Source organism: Artibeus jamaicensis, unplaced genomic scaffold, assembly GCF_021234435.1.
Source record: "Artibeus jamaicensis isolate MK-2021 breed Jamaican fruit bat unplaced genomic scaffold, CSHL_Jam_final scaffold_1283, whole genome shotgun sequence".
NCBI classification, from domain to species: Eukaryota; Metazoa; Chordata; class Mammalia; order Chiroptera; family Phyllostomidae; genus Artibeus; species Artibeus jamaicensis.
In genome coordinates, this window is record NW_026522028.1 from 20,305,285 (window position 1) to 20,321,129 (window position 15,845).

The window sequence follows — 15,845 nt, forward strand, 5'->3', positions numbered from 1 at the left end:
CTCACAAATGATACACCAAAACTATCCCCATGTGACAAAACTCTCCAAAATAAATGAATCACCAAGCCAGAAACTTTTTAGTGTAAGCAAGAGGAACTGACTACAATGTGTACACAAAAATACTGAAAGCATCAGCCTGCCATACCACTGTCTTAGATTTGGAAATCTAAATAAGATACTGAGAGCTCTAGAGAAGCAGCGATAACTTTAACATAAGGTTCTAAACGAGAACCTAAAAATAGCCTTCTTAAAAGTGTGCGGGAGAACTGGGTTTCCTTCCATCATTATAGTTTAGCGCCATGAACTGGTTTTTTGAGATTACAGGCAATTTAGGGATTTTCCATTACCACTGTGGCAGAGGCTGCAAGACAAGTAAAAAAATTTCTTTGAAAAAAATTTAAAAATATGTTTATGGATTTTATTGAGACAGGAAGGGAGGGAGAGGAACATCGATGTGAGAGAAACATGGATCCGTTGCCTCCCATCCGCGCCCCACACGGAATCAAACCGACAGACAACCTTTTGGTGTACTGGAGGGCGCTCCAACCAACTGAGCCACACCAGCGAGGGCAGCTATTGCTTTTTTTTTTATTTTCAAAAAGCAATCAAATTCTGTCTATTTGGTTTCATCAGGACTCTGAAATCCTATAAAAAGGTTGGTCACGTGACAATTTGGAAACTAGCAAAAAAGTCATTCCTCAAAAGAACCGTGGTCACGGGATGTGCCATCACTTAAAGAAACAACAAAACCAATACCTCCACTACGATTGGGTCGGCACTCAAAATTCTCATCCTGCCTCTTGACATACTAAGTTGGAAGGGCGCAGGGAACACGATTCTGAAACCTTAGCCAGTCTGAACCCGATAACACCCCAAACCGCCTCAGCCTGAAGACTGGCTTTACATTCCAAATTCCTCACCCGGGGGGGGCCACGACGGTTCGCAAGGGTTCACCTAGGGAGCACGGGAGGAGTCGCCAACGTCCACTCGTGCGCGCGCCTCTGCTTTCTCCGCACGAGCCACTCGGGATCAGGTACGGTTTGGGTGGGCTGGGGTGTGGGGGTGCGTGTCCCCAGTGGTCGGGGGAAAGGCTGGTGTGTGAGTGCGTCCCCGCGGGTGGCGTGCGCCTCTCTCCCCGGCTGTGTGGGTGTGGGAACCCGTCTTTCCCGCTGCGTCAGTCCGTAGGAGGCAGGGGGTAAGAAGCCGGCCCCTCTCCGCGTGGCAAGTGACCCGCGCAGGCCCCGCGCGTCCCCCACCCCAGCTGCTGGAGGCCCGGCCCGCGCTGGCCGCCGCGCGAGCTCAGACGCTGATGACACCCACCCGGCCCCGGCCCCCGGCCCACCCCGAGGGAGTCCGCGCCCCGCTCACCTCCCGGCCACACGGAGGATGTCCGCGAGCTCCGGCCTGGCCAGTCCAGGGGCAATGAGGAAAGCGACACCGTCGGAGACGGGCAGGCTGGACGCGGCGGAGAAAGCGCTATCACGGTCTGACTCCAGCGGCTCCCGCCCAGCGTCGAGAGAACAACATGGCGACGGGCAGGGGCGGGGCCCGGGAGGGATGGGGGTGGGGCCAGGGGTGGGGGCGGGTCCTGAAGTAGGGACCTTGAAGTTGCAGTTTGTCCCCGCCTAGCACATTCCTGGACTGCCTATCCTCCCTAAGTCAAGGTATTTCTTCGGGTAGGCTGTTCCCCGTGTCCTGCGTTCCGTAGGAGAGGCCAGGACATGATGGTTATCTTTAAACATTTGCTTCACAAAGGAATAAACAGATCGCACAAGCTCCATCACGGGATACTGTGTCTTTTTCAACCAGAAAAAGAATGCGCACAGAACAAATGGGTAGACCACAAATGAAAACAGCTGCGATATTGTGAAAGAACAGGAATCAGATTTACACTTTTTCTTATTCTTGTTCATATACTGCCTCTGTCATCTCTAAATATAAAGCAGTAGAACAGTAGTGGGAAAAAGGCGTTATTGGGGAAACTTAATTCCTCCCTTTGTATATGGAGTTGACCGCGTGGATCTTAACAATGCAAAGAGTCTGTTGGGGCTTTTAGTGACCTCTCAATGTATTTTATAGGGCGGATTTCGTTTGCTTCTTTCTCAGGAGAAATCTCTCACTTTTATGATTTGCTGGGTTATCATTAAATAATCTCGCTCTTTAGGGAGTCATTTTCAGGCAATGAATCCAATGTAGCCTTTTCATGCAGCACTGGAAAGATAATGTTTGAGTTTCTCACAAGTATAAAAAACAGTTTTAGAATACCTGTGAAAATGAGGCATGTAAAAAAATTGAGTTCTACTTTCAGTTTAAATGAATTTTTCCTTCATAGAAAAAAACTATTTTTTATCAATGCAGGATATTTTCCTGAGAAAATATGAGTAAAGGTTTATAAAATTCAAATCTGTTGAAACCAGGGGCAGGGAAGAGATATTCATAAATACATAATCATTAAATCTACATAAAACATATAAAATAATCATTACAGTTAACTTTCAAAAGAAGAAATATAGAGGGTCATGTACTTTGGACTACATTGCAACAAGCCATGCACAGGGTCACTAAGGAAATGCTACCTGAAAATCGTATGTCAGAATCATAATCAAGGATCGATGCAACAGGAATTTATCTCTGCGACTGCTAATACTAACCAGCTATTATTAACAACTGTCCTTATGAAAGTATCGTGTCTTGGCTTAAAGGAAGCATTGCAAAACCCAAGAGTTTTCAAAAAAGGGTTCTAAGCAGGTCCTACAAGTGATTCTTAGGCTTTTCCGAAATGTAGGTGGAGCATGCAACATATCTTGGGTGTTGTTTATAGCCAGCACCTGAAGAAAGACTAATGAAAGTTATTTTTTCTGAAATAACTATTACTTGGACACTAGCCAACTGACACTTAAGAATATTCCTTTTTTACCAGGCCCCTCTGCTTGAGGCACAGTCCTTCTTCCCATGGCAGAGACACTTGGATTCTGACTTGGCCTTCTTACCCATACCAGGCGGTGGAGGCAACAGGCCAGGAGGGCCAGAGCCAGGCTGGGTTGTTCTGGGAAACTGGCTTAGCTTCCAGGGCCCTCTCAGTGGGTCGGGAATAGGAAATCGGGCATAGGGGATTCCTTGCCCATTGCCCGTGAGTTCTGCTGGGAGGATGGCCTACTGTGGACCTCAGGCTAGAGTGGGGCAGCCTGGAAACCCAGCTTGGGGGTGTGAGGCAGGAGAGGGACTGGAGAGCAACTCCAAGGGGGACTCCCCTGAGCCCTGTGCCTCCCAGACTGGGGCAGTAATATTAACTAATCTAAGAATATCCAAAATCTAAAATACTCTTAGCTAATGTCATTGATAGTTTGCTTCAGATGACAGTGGAATCTAAATCCTTGCAGCCTTTCCTGGAGGCCCGTAGCAGCACTTTATTTTTCGTACTTGCTCTGTGCTGCTTGGAACTCTTAATTTTATCTTCAAATGTTAGAAAAACCCAGTGATATTCAACAGAAACTTTCAAAAATCAAGAATAATAAGAAGCTCTTTGAACTTTTTACCATTCATCCGATGCTTCAGGAAAGATTCGGTTGGCAAAAAGTCCATTATGTTTTTTCCATATGATGACTCTAGCAGTGCTTAGTTGTCTTTAACTTCATTCAAAACAGTTTTGTTAGACTGTATTGGGACACCTGTCATATCAGCATGCATTTAAAAAATATCCGAATTGGTGAATTTCTGCACAGCCATTTTAATATTGAATATGGAAGAAGATGCACAACATCTTCAGTGTATTATGCTTTATTATTTCAAAAAAAGTTAAAACGCAACTGAAACACAAAGATGTGTGCAGTGTATGGAGAAGGTGCTGTGACTGACAGAATGTGTGTAAAAGTGGTTTGTGAAGGTGCTTGGTATCATTAACATTTGGGCCAACCAATTCTTTGCTGTGGAGCTGTCTTGTGCATTGGAAGGTGTTTAGCAGCACCCCTGGCTTCTACCCACTAGAAGACAATAGTAGCATAGCTTACATACTCAAAACGTCCAAATCAATAAAGTGATTGGTGAAAATAAAAAAATGTGTATCTTCTTTTACAGAAAAAAACTAAACAGACTTTTTGGCCAACCCAATACAAAAAGGACAATACATTCAGACCATGCCTTTCTCTGTATTAATCCAAATTCAACTCTCTTCATTTTGGGTTTACTGAAATGCAACTCTCTGGCCTCCAATGCAAGTCATTAGACTAACTTATTATTTTATATATATTATATATGTGTTGCTAATTTGTAAGATTAAAAAGGTTATCAGGGTGCCCTGGCTGGTGTAGCTCAGTGGATTGAGCATGGGCCTGTGAACCAAAGGGTCACCAGTTCAATTCCCAGTCAGGGCACATGCCTGGGTTGTAGGCCAGGTCCCCAGTAGGGGGCATGCAAGAGTCAACCGCTCATTGGTATTTCTCTCCCTCTCTCCCTTCCTTCCCTTCTCTAAAAATAAATAAATAAAATCTTTATTTTAAAAAAAATCATCAAAGCAACTAAAAGTCTACCAAGTTTTCAGTAACATCATTTATTGTGAAAAATAAAATGGTTTTAACTTTAAAAATGAAATCTATAGAAGCTCTGTAATTTTTGAAATGTTACAGTTCAACTTAGGTAGTGCTAATGTACAAAATAGAATTTCCAGAATTAATGACACTGGGGTTACTTTTTGTAAACTTCAAAGAAATTCTTAAAATTATGTGATTATTCAGAATAAAACTGGTGTTTATGTGGGAAAATAGAATAACTCGTTTATTCCCCTCCACCGTTCACTTCTTTACCTAATTGATTAGACAGTGCAAAAGGAGAGTGGGTCAAAAGATTGTTCCCTGGAGGTCAAGTTTGGGGGATTTTTGTGCTGCACCAAGTATGGTGACAACTTGACACAAATGAATTTAATGGTCTCATCTCTCTTGCTCCATGAGCATGTTTACTGGTGAAAAGCATTTAGGAACTGGCCTAGTTTCACTCCCTTCATGTAATTAGGATTTTCATCTTTATATTCTGTAAACATCCAGTGCATCACTCATGGAGGGAAAAGAGGTCAAGGTTGTGAGCACTAATGATTCCTTTCCTCAAATGACACCTACCCATTAGTATATGAGCACTGAGAGTTAATACCCCATTCCAAGCTGCAGTCTGAAAGCAATCACTGCTGGTGAAGAGTTTTAAGTGGGCCCTAGATTCGGGTAGAAGAAATACTTACTATTAAAATGACGACAGGCATACCTCGCTTTACTGAGCATCACTTTATTGCATTTCACAAGTGTGTGTTTTATAGATTGAAGGCAAGACCCTCCACCAGCAAAAAGAATACTCACTGGATTGCGATACTCGATTGATGGTGGTGGTCTAGAACTGAACCCAAAATATCTCTGAGGTGGGCTTCTATACTTTTCACATACAAGGGAAAACACAGAACTCAATGGTAGGTAATGTTACCATTAAACAGCATCTAAAAAATCAGAAATTTGATTCTTTTCTCACGCCATTGGCCAAAATAAGAGATTTGTTCTCAATATTGCCTAAATGTTCTTGTGCAGCTATATTAATAAGGGAAAAAAGCATAGAAAGTAACTCAAATGCCAGTATATTATCTTTTAAGGTAAAGTCAGAGTGAAAATAGATAACCGCATAGTATCTTAGATAAACATTTCAATATATAATTAAAAAGTTATATAAGAAATGTTTCCTTCATCAAATTGAGATTTTCTTCCATATACTATTTGGCAACATTCTTTTAAAAACAACAACAACAACAACATTTTATTTATTTATTTTTAGAGAGGGGAAGGGAAGGAGAAAGGGAGAGAGCGAAACATCAATGTGTGGTTGCCTCTTGCACGCCCCCTACTGGGGACCTGGCCCACAACCCAGGTACATGCCCTGACTGGGAATCGAACTGCAGACCCTTTGGTTTGCAGGCCAGCGCTCGATCCACTGAGCCACACCAGCCAAAAGTGTAGCTTAAGTGTGTGTTTTAAAACAAGAGAAAGAGAGGTATATCTGCTATGACCCCTCTCTTAAACAATGGAGGAAAACAAGCATGAGGACTGCAAAGGGAGAAGCAAAACTATTCAACACAGACAGGATGCTTAGAAAATCCAAAGAAACTTAAAGAGTTAATTTAACAAGGTGGTTTGCTGTAGACTAGTTGTGTCCTCCATCAAATTCCAATGTTGAAACTTAATACCTGATGTAATGGTATCAGGAGGTGGGGGCTTTTGGGGGGTAAGTAGTCCTGAGGGTGGAACTTTCATATTGGGTTAGTGTCCTTACCATAGAGTCCCCACAGAGCTCCCTAGTCCCTGGCACCAGCTGTGGACACAGCGAAAAGCTGGTCATTTATGAACCTGGAAGTGGGCTCTCACCAGACCCCGAATCTGCTGGCACCTTGATCTTGGACTTGCAGCATCCGGAACAGTGATAAATGAATTTCTGTTGTTCCACCCAGATTATGGTGTTTTGTTAAAGAAACCCAAATGGACTAAGACAGTGGATAAATTAAAAGTGGATAACAAAAATAATTTACAACCAACAAACATAGGAATTATAAATTTAAAAAAACACCAATTTCAATAACAAACTTTATTTAGGAATAAATGTAACAAAAATGTGAAAACCTTTGTGGGGAAAACTAGGTATGATATGATACCTGAAAGGACGAGAACTGTGCTAAATGTAGGTTCTAGCTACATGTAGTTACTTAAATTGAAATTTAAATAAGTTAAAATTAAATAGCATTCAGAAGTTGATTTCCTTAATCATATTAGCCTAATTTCCACTGCTCAGTAGACACACGTGGCTATCCCACTGGACAGTGTAGATACAGAATATTTCCACCATCAGGCAGCACTGCAGTGCAGCAAGGAGGGTTGCCCTGCCCTAGTGAATACCTAAGGCCCTGCCCCTTACAACTTAACAGGTGCCCCGAGACAAAGAACTAGGGCCCAAATGAAAGAACAGAGCAAAACTTCAGAGAGAGAGCTAAGCAATGAGGAGATAACCAACCTATCTGATGGAGAATTTAAAGGCCAGGATTCAAATCAATGATTTGGAAGAAATAAACATCCAAATAAAAGGAAGAAATAAACATCCATCTGGAACAGAATGAAGAAACGAGAATTCAAAAATGTGAAGAGAGAGTTCTGAACCTCTGGTACAACTTGAAATGTTCCAATATCTGAATTATAGGGGTGCCAGAAGGAGAACAACAGTAAGAAACTAAAAACTTATTTGAGCAAATAATGAAGGAAAACGTCCCCGATCTGGCAAAGGAAATAGATTTCCAGGAAGTCCCAAAGAAGTTGGACCCAAAGAGGAACACACCAAGGTACATCATTAAGTTACCCAAGATTAAAGACAAAGAGAAAATCTTAAAAGCAGTAATAGGAAAGGAGAGAAGTTACCTACAAAGGAGTTCCCATGACTATCAGTTGATTTCTCCAAAGAACTTTTGCAGGCAAGAAGGGGCTGGAAAGAAGTATTTGAAATCATGAAAGGCAAGGACCTACATCCAAGATGACTCTCTCCAGCAAAGCTATCATTTAGAATGGAAGGGCAGATAAAGTGCTTCCCAGATAAGGTCAAATTAAAGGAGTTCATCATCACCAAGCCATTATTATATGAAATGTTAAAGGGACTTATCTAAGAAAAGGAGATAAAAAATATGAACAGTAAAATGACAACAAACTCACAACTATCAACAAATGAACCTAAAAAAAAAAAAAAAAACAAATGAACCTAAAAAAAAGAAAAACAACAAAAACAAAAACTAAGAAAACAACTAGAACAGGAACAGAATCATATAAATGGATAGCACATGGAGGCTTTTCACTGGGGAAGATGAAAGGGAGGAATAGTGGGGGAAAAGTTTCAGGAAAGAAGGAGCATAATTGGTAGGCATAAAATAGATGGGGAGAGATAAAAGTGGTATAGGAAACAGAGGACTCAAAGAACATATATGTACAATCCATGGACATGAACTAAGGGGGGATGTTGGAGGATTGGGGGGTGCAAGAAGAAGGGGAGATAAAGTGGGAAAACTGTAATAGTACAATCAATGCAATATATTTTAAAAATCTCTCAAAAGAGAAGAAAATAAAAACTCAACACACCAAAAAAAAAAGAATATTTCCACCATCACAGAAAATTCTATTGGACAGCACTGAACTAGCATATGGGCCTTCTTCTCATAAATTTTCCATTACAATGGATCGTTAACACTGCTTCTATCATACCCCCATAAAGGGAAGCATGCCTTAGTAAGAAATACAGATTAGGAGTTGTAAAGTTTTCTTTTGAGAGTTTTGGGAGGTTACCTTTTGAGGGGGTGGAGGTTTGCTTAGTGTCTGAACACCCTCTGCCAGAGAGCCAACTATTTTGTGAGTCTCTTCATTAAAAAGCGCCAGAGGCCAGTTATTTTGATAGTTGCTCTTCCAGAACCCTGGCAGCAAGGATACAGGCACAGGACCCAAGACTGGCCAATCAGATATTGGTTTTGGAGATCTGAGTCTTGGGCAAGCAACAGAGAGGTGCTGGAACAGCTCAGGATTCATTGGGGCATGGGCAGTAGTAGCCTCTGGGCAGGATGTAGTGAGCACAGGTGGTCCCAGTGGCGGTGAGGCCAGTGGCAATGGTTAGTACCTAGCAGAGATAGCATTTTAATTAATCAGGCCAGTTGGGTTCTGGATACTCGTTGTTCTCGCCGCTGAACAAATCCAATGCTCCAGCCATGCTAAGAAATACCTATTATCTCCCCCAAGAAATCCCTTTTCTAAATCAGAAGGAGTTGTCTTTATTTGCAACAGTACAAAGTTACAATGTATCTTATAGATTATTTACTGCAAGCTTACCGTGATTCATAATGTGAATGCAGGCAAATGGCAATACACCTTTTTCTTAACACTTCCTATCGGTTAAGGATAAAACTAGGCTGTGGATACAAAAAAATCACCCCACCCCCCCTCTCCCCAAATATGGCTTATAAAGAACAAAGATTGATTTCTCACCTTAATGTCCATTATGGGTCAGCAGCGGTTCCGTTCCATGTCATTTTCCCTCTGGACCCAGGCTCATGAACCTGACCTAATGCAGCAAATCCTGTCTTGATATACTGCAGGTCTCATTGGCTGATAGAAAGAGACCAAAATAATACCCCTTCTGGCCCTTAAAGCTTCCACCCAAAAGTGACACCAATCACGTCCACCCACATGTCATTGGTCAAAACAAGTCCCCCATTGCAACGTACAATCCAAAAGGAGGGAGCGCTGCAAGTCACGTGGCCAATCTGATCTGAGCGCTGTGGTCTCACTGGAAGGATCATCAAATATTGGATCGATAATACAGCTAACACAGCTGTTACGACTCCGGGCTTGGTTTTATCAATATGGTAAGTTTCAAATTCCATGACATGAATTAAATAAAGTTATTTGGAATAAATTATTTTTTCTGGAGATTGGGCTTGAAACATTAATAAAAGTAACAGTGATTCAGTTTATTAAAGTTAGACGCAGTGCTTCCAAAGTGTGCAGTGAAATAATGCAGAACAGAAACACATATGAACTCATACGGAAATTCCACTCCCACTTGGAGTAAAAACTGACTTTAGAAAATTGCATTAAGCATCTGCCATGCCCAGAGTTAACCTGGGAGCTTTGAGGATTACAAACATAACCTGACGGACAACGAAAAGGGAAAAAATCATGTACACAAATAATATTAAGCTATGATAACATAGAGGAGATAGAATACAAAAAAAAAAAATCATCACATGAGCTAAATGTGAAATCCCCCAGCCTTGTGAGGTAATGGAATTATGTGAGGAAGGGAGTACTTCACAAAAAGCCATACAATTCAAAAGCACCATCATCTTACACCAGAGGCAACCGATGCTACTTGTTAAGCAAGGACCTCTAAGAATTCCGAGCTTTATTCCTCATTAAACACAATGACTGTAAGTCCTTACTAAAGGCCTTAGTTGTGGTGATGAAATTAGAGTGAACTCAGCTTTGCCATCTATATTAGGAAATGAGGAAAAATATCTGTTTCCTACTTCTTAAAGAAAAAAACTCACATGACCTTTATTTTGTGGATAGGAGTTGAATTTTTCTGTGTTCAATATGTCAAGTTTTACATGTGGTTAACCAAAAATAATTACTGACACAAAAGTTTGAAGAAGTGTAATTGTGACAGGTGTAAATGTTACATTAGTTATGTAAATTCTGTTAAAGCTGCACTTTAAATAAAGGTCAGTGCAGTTCCTTTGGTTAGCAAAATATGGTTTAGTTCTTAAGTTTAAAAAAAAAACAACTCACGTGAAAGAAGCCTGAAATAACAGGCTGCATACTGCATGATTCCATGTATATGAAACACCCAGGACAGGCAAATCCAGACACAGAAAGCCAGGTGAGTGGCTGCCACAGCTCCGGGGGAGCTGGGGTTGGGGAGTGACTGCTAACGGGGACTGGGTTTCTTTCTCGGATGATGAAAATGTTCTAAAGTTCAATAATGGTGATGGTTACACAACTTTGTAAATATACTCAAAACCACTGAATTGTAACAAAAGTAAATACATGCACATGAGCTTTAAAAAACTTGTAAGTTGCGAACAGTATTTACATGTATGATTTGGGGGTGACTGTTTTCAAAGAGACACATTTGAATCACTGACAGACAGACACGGACAGTCGGTAATGCAGATAATTAAGTCAACGACAACAACAAAATCCCCAAACAACTCTTTCAACTATATGACTTATTAAATACTTGCAGTGAACAAATAGAATTGTATTTTTGACCTCCTATTCCTTGTTTGTTTCTGGTGAAAATGCTATTGAATACTCAAATGGAAAACGATGAAGAGAAAGAGAAAGTCCCTAAGACAAAATAGAGTTTGAGCATATACGAGGGGGGACTCAATAAAAATCACAATTGTCTTCTGGAGGGCAGGCCCCTTGTAGTACAGGTTTCCCCAGCTACGTGACTGTTCTCGGAACCCATCTGTTACCAGTGTACCAGCTGGCATTGTTGTGAGAGGCTGTCTTCAGCTTCAGTGAATTTTTTTTAATTCTCTATTTTATTTTATTTTTTAAATTTTTTTATTGATTATGCTGTTATAGTTGTTCTATTCCCCCCCTTCATTCCCCTCCACCCTACCCCCCTCCCCGTCCCCACCAACAGATTTCCAGGAAATCCAGGAAGCTCAGAGAGTCCCAAAGAAGTTGGACCCAAGAAGGAACACACCAAGGCACATCATCATTACATTAGCCAAGATTCAAATGAAGGAGAGACTCCTAGAAGCAGCAAGAGCTAAGGGGACAGTCACCTACAAAGGAGTCCCCATCAGACTGTCAGCGGATTTCTCAAAAGAGATCTTACAGGCAAGAAGGGACTGGAAAGAGGTATTCCAAGTCATGAAAACCAAAGACCTACAACCAAGATTGCTCTACCCAGCAAAACTTTCATTTAGAATGGAAGGACAGATAAGGTGCTTCTCAGATAAGACCAAATTCAAGGAGTTCATCATCACCAAGCCCTTACTATATGAAATGTTAAAGAGACTTACCTAAGAAAAAGAAGATAAAAAAGATGAACAGTGAAAGGACAACAAACTCACAGTTATTAACAACCACACCTAAAACAAAAGCAAACTAAAAGGACAGCTAGATCAGGAGTGGAAACATAGAAATGAAGATCTCAAGGAGGGTTAGCAACAGGGGAGTGGGAGGAGGAGAAGGGGGGAGAAGGTACAGCTTCAGTGAATTTTTGTTTAGGAGACTCTTTTAACACGTTTGCCCACTTCATGATGGGTGACTTACAAGCGCACGTGCCCACACCGTGCTGAGTGTTCAGCAGTTTTTGACTGAAAACAGCATGGTCCCCGTGCCCCGACCTCCCTATTCACCAGATCTCACCCTTAGCAACTTTTTTTTTGTTTCCCCGGATGACAAAAGTCCTCAAAAAGAAACATTTAGCTGATGTAAAAGAGGTGAAACAAAAAAGGGCAGAAGCACTAGAAGGCATCAAAATCAACAAGTTCAAAAACTATTGTGAGCAGTGGAGAAACATCTCAATAGATGTACTGTATCAAATGGAGAGTACTTTGAAAGTGACTGAAGTTTAAACAGATATGTGCATTTCATATTTCTGGCTTTTCTGTTTTCCTTAAGTGCATGAATTCAACAAATATTTGCTGAAGGCTTTCTATGTGCCAAGAACATAGGGGCTGAGAATAAGCTCTGAACCAAACAAACAAAATTCCCTGACCCTATGAGTTTACAATTTACTGAAGGGGAATGGGTGGGAAACAAGACAGTGAACAGTATAAATAAGTAAAGCATTGCATTAAATGGCGAATAAGCTTTATTTTAAAAAATCAGAAAGTATACTTAGGGACGTATTAAACAGTCAGGGAAAGCCTCACTGCCCAAGATGATATGTGAGCTAGGGCTTGACAGAGGTGAGGTCAAGTCACTGGGAAATCTGGGACGAGGGCATTCCAGACAGAAGCAACAGCCAGTGCAAAGGTCCTGCAGCGGATGTATGCCTGGCACAGTCAAGGACCAGCAAGGAGGCCAGAGACCTACTGTAAGCTACGTGAAAAAAAGGTTTTCAAGAAGGAAGCAAGAGTGTAAATGCTGCTAATGGGGCTGATAGGTTTCATGGCTGAGAACTGTCCCTTGGATTTACCAACACAAAGGGTAGAGATGGTGGCTGTGACTGAGACCAGGGGAGAGAGCAGTGTTAGCTAGAACTCAGGCACCTCATCCGAAGGTGTCAGTGTGAGGCAGAGTTCCCATGTCCAATTGCTGTGGACAGGAAAGCGTTCTGCAAACTGGAACATGTGTAGGACTCACTGAGGGCTTTGTGACAAGGCAGATTCAGATTCAATCGGTCTGGGTCGGGCCCCAGTTCTGTGTTTGGTCTCCAGTGATGCTGATCCTCTTTGAGATGTGCGTGTGTGTGTGTGTGTGTGTGTGTGTGTGTGTGTGGTGGGGGGGTTTGCAGGCCTAAGCACCTCCTGCCATAGCCAGAAACCCTCAGGCTTAGGGTGTGGCATACACTGAGGATCCTAGGCTGGAGCCATACTCCTGAATACACTCATGGCCTGATACCTCAGCCGTGAGTGGGGCAGTCCTGCAATTTTGGTTGAGAGCCAGAGTGTCTACAGACATGACTGGCTGGTGGCTGGAGAGGGCCAGCTGGTGGCTCGAGAGTTACCAGCCCACCTTCCCCAGCAATCCCTTCAAGGCGCATGGCAGGACATATGCTGATCAGGAACATTGGTTCCTGTGCATCCTGCCTGGCCTGCTTTCTTCCCAGCTGGTCCAGGGCCCAGCCCCACTAGGGCCTACAGCACTTTACAAGTAAGGTCTGCCTTCTTCCAGCCCTCACTACACAAGTGGGAACTTCGTCCTTTACCCTTTCGTTGGAACATTTCAGCCATTTGCTACCTGGATTCCTGCTCTGGTGGACAGAGGCTGGGGGCAATGCAAGCCTGATTCTTCCTACCTACCTGCCCCTGTTCCTGCCCCCAGGTGGACGGATAGTTTGCTGGCTGTTAATAGGAGTAGGGACTGGTGAGGGAGGGTTCTCCCTTTACTCCTGGCTAGGCTGATCCCTCCTCACTGCCACTAGCTGTTGTCCCGTGATGTCATCCTTACCCCATCCCCGCGGTTCAGAGGGCACGGGATAGGATCAGGAAGGACTTAGATGCCTGTGCCTATCCACCCACTCCATCTAATTGCCCCTGCTGGTTGCACCAGCCCCTCACCCCCACACTAGAAGGATACCATCCACCACCCTGCAGTGAGGGACAGCATCCCCGGGCTGGTGCTAGTAACTCTGAAGAGCCCACCACTCCTTCCCCTACCGAATGCCAATTCCTTCAGGATCAGTCAGGGGCAAGTACTGGAACTGCTGGGTAGGGACAAAGGAGAGAACAACCATAAAAGAAACACTTAAAATGTGGCAGTTTGCAAACAGTCTAGGCCATGATGTTGTTGGGGCAGAGTCTGATTCCTATACGGAAATGAGTTAAAAAAAAATCCTTACTGCACAAGCATTTTGCTTCAAGACTATGGGAAATTGTGTAGGGAGTGTGTCCCCCAATCTAGCAAGGCTGTTGTGTTATTTCTTCAGTTTCAATAAAATTATTTGTAGACTCTGCAAAAATATTAATATTATAATTAATAACTATGTATGCTGCTAGGTGAGTACTGGACATATAAGGGGAACCATATGTAAAGTATATAACTGTCTAACCACTATGCTGTACACCTGCAACTAATACAAAATAATATTGAATGTAAACTGTAATTAAAAAAATAAAAATAAATAAAAGTAGCTGAAGGGAGCTCTCTCTGTGTTTATATACATTTTGGAACTGAGCATGTATTTCAAAAGTAATAAGAGCCCTGGCTGGTGTAGCTCAGTGGATTGAGCACAGACCTGTGAATGAAAGGGTCACCAGTGTGATTCCCAGTCAGGGCACATGCCTGGGTTGCAGGCCAGGTCCTGGTGGGGGGCACACGAGAGGCAACCATACAATGATATTTCTCTCCCTCTGTTTCTCCCTCCCTTCCTCTCTCTCAAAATACATAAATAAAATCTGTAAAACTGATAGGAGAAAACCTGGGAGACCTTTGCTCACCCAAGACCCCAGGTGCCATAGGAGAACAATAAGGCCATTTAGGAAGAGCAGATAAAGCAGATAGCCAGATAGTCACTAGGACTAGGGCTAGCACCCCCGCAGATAGAACCAATTTTCACATTTAGCCTTTGAACTCTGCTTCTGCCCCGTACGTAGATAGAACTAATCACCGCATTCTGCTTCTGTACCCTGCTTTGCCACGTAGATAGGAAGACCCCTAATCTATATATTCCCCAAGAATCTTTTGTTCGGGGCTCAGAATTTGGAGACTGACTCCTCTGAGCCCATGCACGTAAAAAAGGAATAAACCTCGTACTCCAGAATCCCTCAGTGTCTGGTCGCTTCATTTCCCGTAACAAAACAAAAAAGAAAAACATTTTGAATGACCAATATTTTACTTTGCTTATTCATTAGATTGGTAAACTTTCCATGGCTGTTTTACAGTTTTTAACAATATGGGTCATCATTAGAAAAAGATGAATGGCTCCTTGGAACCCACTCCTATTTGTACCTTGTTTATATTTGAAAAGAAAGCAAGAATATGTTCAACGAGTCAATTTTAATTCTTATCCTTTTACTATCCTGTAGGACACTTGCAATAATTTAACAACAGATGCACAACAGATGCACAACAGCTTGGCTATTTTGTCATGTTTGTGTTACATATTTTCCTAGGTCATACAGATAGAGAACGAAGATATAAAGGTCACTATATTTTATAGGAAATGGCATTTGAAACTGTAATTATAAACCTATAGTGTTCAAATTCACAAAAATATAAACCTATACATGCCCCTTCAAAAACAACATGTTTTTATATTTTAAAAGGTGCTTAAAAAATCATGTCCTTTTCAGGAAATCAGATAAAACCATGTAGATGCCACAAGAAGGTTCGGGGAGGTTCTCCGATGTCAAGAAAGCTGGCAACCCAGGCCAGACCTTTTGGGCTGATCTCTCCATCAGAGGCAGGAATACACAATGCCAAGGTGAGGTATATAAACCACGTGCTGCTGTCATTGAAAAAAACCAAACCATAATTTTTAAGAAACGGTTTAAGCTCATGTGGAATTAACAGGAAGCCTGGCCTTTTCTGGAAGCAAACTGATAAAAAAAAAAAAACCCACCTGTTTTATGAGATATCCTGGCTTTGTCTGTGTGCCCGTGGGCAGGTAAC

The 15,845-nt window shown here is 42.2% G+C and overlaps 1 protein-coding gene across 6 annotated transcripts in view; it reads right to left on the reverse strand.

Moving 5' to 3' along the window:
* RAB9A (RAB9A, member RAS oncogene family) overlaps nt 1-10,424 on the reverse strand; it is a 30,887-nt gene extending 20,463 nt beyond the window's left edge. For 5 of the 6 annotated variants that reach the window (XM_037157424.2, XM_037157426.2, XM_037157425.2 and 2 more), the window contains exon 1: nt 1,369-1,552. The gene's annotated coding sequence lies outside the window, so the exon portion shown is untranslated. Of the gene's footprint in view, nt 1-1,368; nt 1,553-9,029; nt 9,106-10,334 lie in introns of those variants that run through there. The other variant, XM_037157431.2, reaches the window with a different exon arrangement.
* Between the last annotated feature and the right edge of the window lie 5,421 nt (nt 10,425-15,845).